The sequence below is a fragment of the Cetorhinus maximus genome, unplaced genomic scaffold, assembly GCF_964194155.1.
Source record: "Cetorhinus maximus unplaced genomic scaffold, sCetMax3.hap1.1 HAP1_SCAFFOLD_576, whole genome shotgun sequence".
Taxonomy (NCBI): domain Eukaryota; kingdom Metazoa; phylum Chordata; class Chondrichthyes; order Lamniformes; family Cetorhinidae; genus Cetorhinus; species Cetorhinus maximus.
In genome coordinates, this window is record NW_027596518.1 from 49618 (window position 1) to 58864 (window position 9247).

Here is a 9247-nt window from a genome sequence, read left to right on the forward strand (position 1 = left end):
GTGATGTTCCCAGGGGTCAGTGTGAGGACCACTGTAGACAGTGATGTTCCCAGGGGTCAGTGCTAGGAGCACTGTAGACAGTAGTGTTCCCATGGGTCAGTGTTAGGAGCACTGCAGACAGTGGTGTTCCCAAGGGGTCAGTACTAGGATCAATGTAGACAGTGGTGTTCCCCAGGGGTAAACGCTAGGAGCATTGCAGACAGTGGTGTTACCCAGGGGTCAGTGTTAGGAGCACTGCAGACAGTGGTGTTCCCAAGGGGTCAGTGCTAGGAGCACTGTAGACAGTGGTGTTCTCCAGGGTTCAGTGCTAGGAGCACTGTAGACAGTGGTGTTCTCCAGGGTTAAGCGCTAGGAGCACTGTAGACAGTTGTGTTCCCCTGGTGACAGTGTTAGGAGCACTGGAGACAGTGCTGTTCCCCAGGCATCAGTGTTAGGAGCACTGTAGACAGTGGTGTTCCCCATGTGTCAGTGCTAGAAGCACTGTAGACAGTGGTGTTCCCCAGGGGTCAGTGCTAGGAGCACTGGAGACAGTGGTATTCCCCAGTGGTCAGTGCTAGGAGCACTGTAGACAGTGGTGTTCCCAGGGATCATTGCTAGGAGCTCTGTAGACAGTGGTGTTCCCCAGTGGTCAGCGCTAGGAACACTGTTGACAGTCGTGTTCCCCAGGGGTCAGCGCTAGGAGCACTGTAGACAGTGGTGTTACCCATGGGTCAGTATTTGGAGCACTGTAGACAGTGGTGTTCCCCAGGTGTCAGCGCCAGGAGCACTGTAGACAGTCGTGATCAACATCGGTAAGTGCTAAGAGCACTGTAGACAGTGGTGTTCCCCTGGTGTCAGTGTTGGGAGCACTGTAGACAGTGCTGTTCCCCAGAGATCAGTGCTAGGAGCACTGTAGACAGAGGTGTTCCCCAGGGGACAGTGTTAGGAGCACTGTAGACAGTGCTGTTCCCAAGGGATCAGCACTAGGAGCACTGTAGACAGTGGTGTTCCCCAGGGATCAGCACTGGGAGCTCAGTAGACAGTGGTGTTCCCAGGGGTCAGTGCTTGGAGCACTGTAGACAGTGGTGTTCCCTAGTGGTCAGTGCTAGGAGCACTGCAGACATTGGTGTTCCCAGGTATACTGTGCTAGGAGCACTGTAGACAGTGGTATTCCCAGGGTTCAGCGCTAGCAGCACTGTAGACAGTGGTGTTCCCCAAACGTAAGCGCTTGGAGCACTGTAGACAGTGGTGTTCCCCAGGGATCAGTGCTAGCAGCACTGTACACAGTACTGTTCCCCAGGCGTAAGCGCTAGGAGCACTGTAAACAGCGGTGTTCCCCTGGTGTCAGTGTCAGGAGCACTGTAGACAGTGGTGTTCCCCAGGTGTCAGTGCTAGGAGCACTGTAGGCAGTGGTGTTCCATAGTGGTCAGTGCTAGGAGCACTGTAGACAGTTGTGTTCCCCAGGGTTCAGTGCTAGGAGCACTGTAGACAGTGGTGTTCCATAGTGGTCAGTGCTAGGAGCACTGTAGACAGTGGTGTTCCCCAGATGTGAGCGTTAGGAGCACTGTAGACAGTGGTGTTCCCCAGGGGTGAGTGTTAGGTGCACTGATGACAGTGCTGTTCCCCAGGGGCCAGTGTTAGGAGCACCGTAGACAGTTGTATTCCCCAGGGGTCAGTGCTTGGAGCACTGTAGACAGTGGTGCTCCCCAGGGGTCAGTGTTAGGATCACTGTAGACAGTGGCGTTCCCCAGGGTTCAGTGTTAGGAGCACTCTAGACAGTGGTATTCCCCAGTGGTCAGTGCTAGGAGCACTGTAGACAGTGGTGTTCCCAGGGGTCAGTGCTAGGAGCACTGTAGGCAGTGGTGTTCCATAGTGGTCAGTGCTAGGAGCACTGTAGCCAGTGGTGTTCCCCAGTGGTCAGTGCTAGGAGCACTGTAGACAGTGGTGTTCCCCAGGGGTCACTGCTAGGAGCACTGTAGGAAGTGGTGTTCTCCATTGCTAAGCACTAGGAGCATTCTAGACAGTGGTGTTACCCAGGGGTAAGCGCTAGGAGCACTGTAGACAGTGGTGTTACCCAGGGGTCAGTGCTAGGAGCACTGTAGACAGTGGTGTTACCCAGGGGTCAGTGCTAGGAGCACTGTACACAGTGGTGTTCCCCATGGGTCAGTGTTAGGAGCACTGTAGACAGTGGTGTTCCCCAGGGGTCAGCGCTTGGAGCTCTGTAGACAGTGGTGTTCCCCAGGGAATGGCACTGGGAGCACTGTAGACAGTGGTGTTCCCCATGTGTCAGTGCTAGCAGCACTGTAGACACTGGTGTTCCACATGGGTCAGCGCTAGGAGCACTGTAGACAGTGGTGTTACCCAGGGGTCAGTGCTAGGAGCACTGTAGACTGTGGTGTTCCCCAGGGGTCAGCGCTAGGTGCTCTGTAGACAGTGGTGTTCCCCAGGGAATGGCACTGGGAGCTCTGTAGACAGTGGTGTTCCCCATGTGTCAGCGCTAGCAGCACTGTAGACACTGGTGTTCCACATGGGTCAGCGCTAGGAGCACTGTAGACACTGGTGTTACCCAGGGGTCAGTGCTAGGAACACTGTAGACAGTGGTATTCCCCAATGGTCAGTGCTAGGAGCACTGTAGACAGTGGTGTTCCCAGGGGTCAGTGCTAGGAGCACTGTAGACAGTACTGTTCCCCAGTGGTCAGTGCTTGGAGCACTGTAGACAGTGGTGTTCCCCAGGGGTGAGCGCTAGGAGCACTGTAGACAGTGGTGTTACCCAGGGGTCAGTGCTAGGAACACTGTAGACAGTGGTATTCCCCAATGGTCAGTGCTAGGAGCACTGTAGACAGTGGTGTTCCCAGGGGTCAGTGCTAGGAGCACTGTAGACAGTACTGTTCCCCAGTGGTCAGTGTTAGGAGCACTGCAGACAGTGGTGTTCCCAGGGGTCAGTGTGAGGAGCACTGTAGACAGTGGTGTTCCCCAGGGGTCAGCGCTAGGGGCAGTGTACACAGTGGTGTTCTCCAGGGTTCAGTGTTAGGAGCACTGTAGACAGTGGTGTTCCCCAGCTGTGAGCGCTAGGAGCACTGTAGGCAGTGGTGTTTCCAGGGGTAAGCGCTAGGAGCACTGTAGACAGTGGTGTTCCCCTGGTGACAGTGTTAGGAGCTCTGTAGACAGTGGTGTTCCCCAGGGGTCAGTGCTAGGAGCACTGGAGACAGTGCTATTCCCCAGTGGTCAGTGCTAGGAGCACTGTAGACAGTGGTGTTCCCAGGGGTCAGTGCTAGGAGCACTGTAGACAGTGTTGTTCCCCAGTGGTCAGTGCTAGGAGCTCTCTCGACAGTGAAGTTCCGCAGGCGTCAGTATTACGAGCACTTTAGACAGTGTTGTGCACCAGGGATCATTGCTTGGAGCTCTGTAGACAGTGGTGTTCCCCAGGGGTCAGCGCTAGGAACACTGTTGACAGTTGTGCTCCCCAGGGGTCAGTGTTAGGAGCACTGTAGACAGTGGTGTTACCCATGGGTCAGTATTTGGAGCACTGTAGACAGTGGTGTTCCCCAGGTGTTAGCGCCAGGAGCACTGTAGTCAGTCGTGATCACCATCGGTAAGTGCTAGGAGCACTGTAGACAGTGGTGTTCCCCTGGTGTCAGTGTTAGGAGCACTGTAGACAGTGCTGTTCCCCAGAGATCAGTGCTAGGAGCACTGTAGACAGTGGTGTTCCCCAGGCCACAGTGTTAGGAGCACTGTAGACAGTGCTGTTCCCCAGGGATCAGCACTAGGAGCACTGTAGACAGTGGTGTTCCCCAGGGATCAGCACTGGGAGCTCAGTAGACAGTGGTGTTCCCAGGGGTCAGTGCTTGGAGCACTGTAGACAGTGGTGTTCCCCAGTGGTCAGTGCTAGGAGCACTGTAGACTGTTGTATTTGCCAGGGGTGAGCGTTTGGAGCACCGTAGACAGTGGTGTTCCCAGGGGTCAGTGTGAGGTGCACTGTAGACAGTGGTGTTCCCCAGGTGTCAGTGTTAGGAGCACTGTAGTCGGTGGTGTTCCCCAGGCATCAGTTATACGAGCACTGTAGACAGCGGTGTTCCCCATGGGTCAGTGAAAGGAGCTCTGTAGACAGTGGTGTTCCGCAGGGGTCAGTGCTAGGAGCATTGTAGACAGTGGTGTTACCCAGCGGTCAGCACTGTAGACAGTGGTCCTCCCCAGGGGTCTGTGTTAGGAGCACTGTAGACAGCGGTGTTCCCCAGGTGTCAGTATTAGGAGCACTGTAGACAGTCTTGTTCCCCAGGTGTCAGCGCCAGGAGCACTGTAGACAGTGGTGTTCCCCTGGTGTCAGTGCTAGGAGCACTGATGACAGTGCTGTTCCCCAGGGTTCAGTGCTAGGAGCACTGTAGACAGTCGTGTTCCCCAGCGGGAAGCGCTAGGAGCACTGTAGACAGTGGTGTTCCCCAGGGGTAAGCGTTAGGAGCTCTGTAGACAGTGGCGTTCCCCAGGGTTCAGTGTTAGGAGCCCTGTAAACAGTGGTGTTCACCAGGGATCAGCACTGGGAGCTCAGCAGACAGTGGTGTTCCCCAGGTGTCACTGCTAGGACCACTGTAGACAGTGGTATTCCCCAGTGGTCAGTGCCTGGAGCACTGTAGCCAGTGGTGTTCCCCAGGGGTCAGTGTTAGGAGCACTGTGGACAGTGGTGTACCCCAGGGTTCAGCGCTAGGAGCATTGTAGACAGTGGTGCTCCCCAGGTGTCAGTGTTAGGAGCACTGTAGACGTTGGCGTTCCCCAGGGGTCAGTGTTAGGAGCACTGTAGACAGTGGTGTTACCCATGGGTAAGTATTAGGAGCACTGTAGACAGTGGTGTTCCCCAGGTGTCTGCGCCAGGAGCACTGTAGACAGTGGTGTTCCCCAGAGGTAAGCGCTAGGAGCACTGTAGACAGTGGTCTTCCCCAGGGGTAAGCGATAAGAGCACTGTAGACAGTGGTGTTCCCCTGGTGTCAGTGTTAGGATCACTGTAGCCAGTGCTGTTCCCCAGAGATCAGTGCTAGGAGCACTGTAGACAGAGGTGTTCCCCAGGGGACAGTGTTAGGAGCACTGTAGACAGTGCTGTTCCCCAGGGATCAGCAGTAGGAGCACTGTAAACAGTGGCGTTCCCCAGGGTTCAGTGTTAGGAGCTCTGTAAACAGTGGTGTTCCCCAGGGATCAGCACTGGGAGCTCAGTAGACAGTGGTGTTCCCCAGGTGTCACTGCTAGGAGCACTGTAGACAGTGGTATTCCCCAGTGGTCAGTGTTAGGAGCACTGTAGACAGTGGTGTTGCCAGTGGTCAGTGCTAGGAGCACTGTAGACTGTGGTGTTCCATAGTGGTCAGTGCTAGGAGCACTGTAGCCAGTGGTGTTCCCCAGTGGTCAGTGCTAGAAGCACTGTAGACAGTGGTGTTCCCCAGGGGTCAGTATTAGGAGCACTGTAGACAGTGGTGTTCCCCAGGGTTCAGCGCCAGGAGCACTGTAGACAGTCGTGTTCCCCAGCGGTAAGCGCTAGGAGCACTGTAGACAGAGTTGTTCCCCTGGTGTCAGTGATAGGAGCACTGTAGACAGTGCTGTTACCAAGGGTCAGCACTAGGAGCACTGTAGGCAGTGGTGTTCCCCAGGGGTCAGTGTTAGGAGCACTGTAGGCAGTGGTGTTCCCCAGGGGTCAGTGCTAGGAGACCTGTAGACAGTGGTGTTCCCCAGGGAATAGCACTTGGAGCTCTGTAGACAGTGGTGTTCCCCAGGGGTCAGTGTTAGGAGCACTGTAGACAGTGGTGTTCCCAGGGGTCAGTGCTAGGAGCACTGTAGACAGTGGTGTTCCACAGTGGTCAGTGCTAGGAGAACTGTAGACAGTGGTGTTCCCCAGGGGTGAGTGTTAGGAGCACTGTAGACAGTGGTGATCCCAGGGGTCAGTGCTAGGAGCACTGCAGACAGTGGTGTTCCCAGGTTTCAGTGCTAGCAGCACTGTAGACAGTGGTGTTCCCCAGGCGTAAGTGCTTGGAGCACTGTAGACAGTGGTGTTCCCCTGGTGTCAGTGTTAGGAGCACTGTAGACAGTGCTGTTCCCAGGAGGTCAGTGCTAGGAGCACTGTAGACAGTGGCGTACCCCAGTGTTCAGTGTTAGGAGCACTGTAGACTGTGGTGTTCCCCAGTGGTCTGCGCTAGGAGCACTGTAGACTGTGGTGTTCCCCAGTGGTCTGCGCTAGGAGCACTGTAGACAGTGCTGTTCCCCAGGGGTCTGTATTAGGAGCAATGTAGACAGTGGTGTACCTCAGGGCTCAGCGTTAGGAGCACTGTGGACAGTTGTGTTCCCCTGGTGACAGTGTTAGGAGCACTGTAGACAGTGGTGTTCCCCAGGGATCAGCACTAGGAGCATCTTAGACAGAGGTGTTCCCCAGGGGTCAGTGTTAGGAGCACTGTAGACAGTGGTGTTCCCAATGTGTCAGTGCTAGCAGCACTGTAGACACTGGTGTTCCACATGGGGCAGCGCTAGGAGCACTGTAGACAGTGGTATTCCCCAGTGGTCAGTGCTTGGTGCACTGTAGACTGTGTTGTTCCCCAGTGGTCAGTGTTAGGAGCACTGTAGACAGTGGTGTTCGCAGGGGTCAGTGTGAGGAGCACTGTAGACAGTGGTGTTCCCAGGGGTCAGAGCTTGGAGCACTGTAGACAGTGGTGTTCCCCAGGGTTTAGTGTTAGGAGCACTGTAGACAGTTATGTTCCCCAGGGGTCAGTGCTAGGAGCACTGTAGGCAGTGGTGTTTCATAGTGGTCAGTGCTAGGAGCACTGTAGGAAGTGGTGTTCTCCAGTGCTAAGCACTAGGAGCATTGTAGACAGTGGTGTTCCCCAGGGGTCAGTATTAGGAGCACTGTAGACAGTGGTGTTCCCCAGGGTTCAGCGCCAGGAGCACTGTAGACAGTCGTGTTCCCCAGTGGTAAGCGCTAGGAGCACTGTAGACAGAGTTGTTCCCCTGGTGTCAGTGATAGGAGCACTGTAGACAGTGCTGTTACCAAGGGTCAGCACTAGGAGCACTGTAGGCAGTGGTGTTCCCCAGGGGTCAGTGTTAGGAGCACTGTAGGCAGTGGTGTTCCCCAGGGGTCAGTGCTAGGAGACCTGTAGACAGTGGTGTTCCCCAGGGAATAGCACTTGGAGCTCTGTAGACAGTGGTGTTCCCCAGGGGTCAGTGTTAGGAGCACTGTAGACAGTGGTGTTCCCAGGGGTCAGTGCTAGGAGCACTGTAGACAGTGGTGTTCCACAGTGGTCAGTGCTAGGAGAACTGTAGACAGTGGTGTTCCCCAGGGGTGAGTGTTAGGAGCACTGTAGACAGTGGTGATCCCAGGGGTCAGTGCTAGGAGCACTGCAGACAGTGGTGTTCCCAGGTTTCAGTGCTAGCAGCACTGTAGACAGTGGTGTTCCCCAGGCGTAAGTGCTTGGAGCACTGTAGACAGTGGTGTTCCCCTGGTGTCAGTGTTAGGAGCACTGTAGACAGTGCTGTTCCCAGGAGGTCAGTGCTAGGAGCACTGTAGACAGTGGCGTACCCCAGTGTTCAGTGTTAGGAGCACTGTAGACTGTGGTGTTCCCCAGTGGTCTGCGCTAGGAGCACTGTAGACTGTGGTGTTCCCCAGTGGTCTGCGCTAGGAGCACTGTAGACAGTGCTGTTCCCCAGGGGTCTGTATTAGGAGCAATGTAGACAGTGGTGTACCTCAGGGCTCAGCGTTAGGAGCACTGTGGACAGTTGTGTTCCCCTGGTGACAGTGTTAGGAGCACTGTAGACAGTGGTGTTCCCCAGGGATCAGCACTAGGAGCATCTTAGACAGAGGTGTTCCCCAGGGGTCAGTGTTAGGAGCACTGTAGACAGTGGTGTTCCCAATGTGTCAGTGCTAGCAGCACTGTAGACACTGGTGTTCCACATGGGGCAGCGCTAGGAGCACTGTAGACAGTGGTATTCCCCAGTGGTCAGTGCTTGGTGCACTGTAGACTGTGTTGTTCCCCAGTGGTCAGTGTTAGGAGCACTGTAGACAGTGGTGTTCGCAGGGGTCAGTGTGAGGAGCACTGTAGACAGTGGTGTTCCCAGGGGTCAGAGCTTGGAGCACTGTAGACAGTGGTGTTCCCCAGGGTTTAGTGTTAGGAGCACTGTAGACAGTTATGTTCCCCAGGGGTCAGTGCTAGGAGCACTGTAGGCAGTGGTGTTTCATAGTGGTCAGTGCTAGGAGCACTGTAGGAAGTGGTGTTCTCCAGTGCTAAGCACTAGGAGCATTGTAGACAGTGGTGTTACCCAGGGGTAAGTGCTAGGAGCACTGTAGACAGTGGTGTTCCCCAGGGGTCAGTATTAGGAGCACTGTAGACAGTGGTGTTCCCCAGGGTTCAGCGCCAGGAGCACTGTAGACAGTGGTGTTCCCCAGGGTTAAGCGCTAGGAGCACTGTAGACAGAGTTGTTCCCCTGGTGTCAGTGATAGGAGCACTGTAGACAGTGGTGTTCCCCAGGGAATAGCACTTGGAGCTCTGTAGACAATGTTGTTCCCTATGTGTCAGTGCTAGCAGCACTGTAGACACTGGTATTCCCCAGTGGTCAGTGCTAGGAGCACTGTAGACAGTGGTGTTCCCAGGGGTCAGTGCTAGGAGCACTGTAGAAAGTGGTGTTCCACAGTGGTCAGTGCTAGGAGAACTGTAGACAGTGGTGTTCCCCAGGGGTGAGTGTTAGGTGCACTGTAGACAGTGGTGATCCCAGGGGTCAGTGTTAGGAGCACTGTAGACAGTGGTGTTCCCCAGGGGTCACTGCTAGGAGCACTGTAGGAAGTGGTGTTCTCCAGTGCTAAGCACTAGGAGCATTGTAGACAGTGGTGTTACCCAGTGGTAAGCGCTAGGAGCACTGTAGACAGTGGTGTTACCCAGGGGTCAGTGCTAGGAGCACTGTAGACAGTGGTGTTACCCAGGGGTCAGTGCTAGGAGCACTGTACACAGTGGTGTTCCCCATGGGTCAGTGTTAGGAGCACTGTAGACAGTGGTGTTCCCCAGGGGTCAGCGCTTGGAGCTCTGTAGACAGTGGTGTTCCCCAGGGAATGGCACTGGGAGCACTGTAGACAGTGGTGTTCCCCATGTGTCAGTGCTAGCAGCACTGTAGACACTGGTGTTCCACATGGGTCAGCGCTAGGAGCACTGTAGACTGTGGTGTTCCCCAGGGGTCAGCGCTAGGTGCTCTGTAGACAGTGGTGTTCCCCAGGGAATGGCACTGGGAGCTCTGTAGACAGTGGTGTTCCCCATGTGTC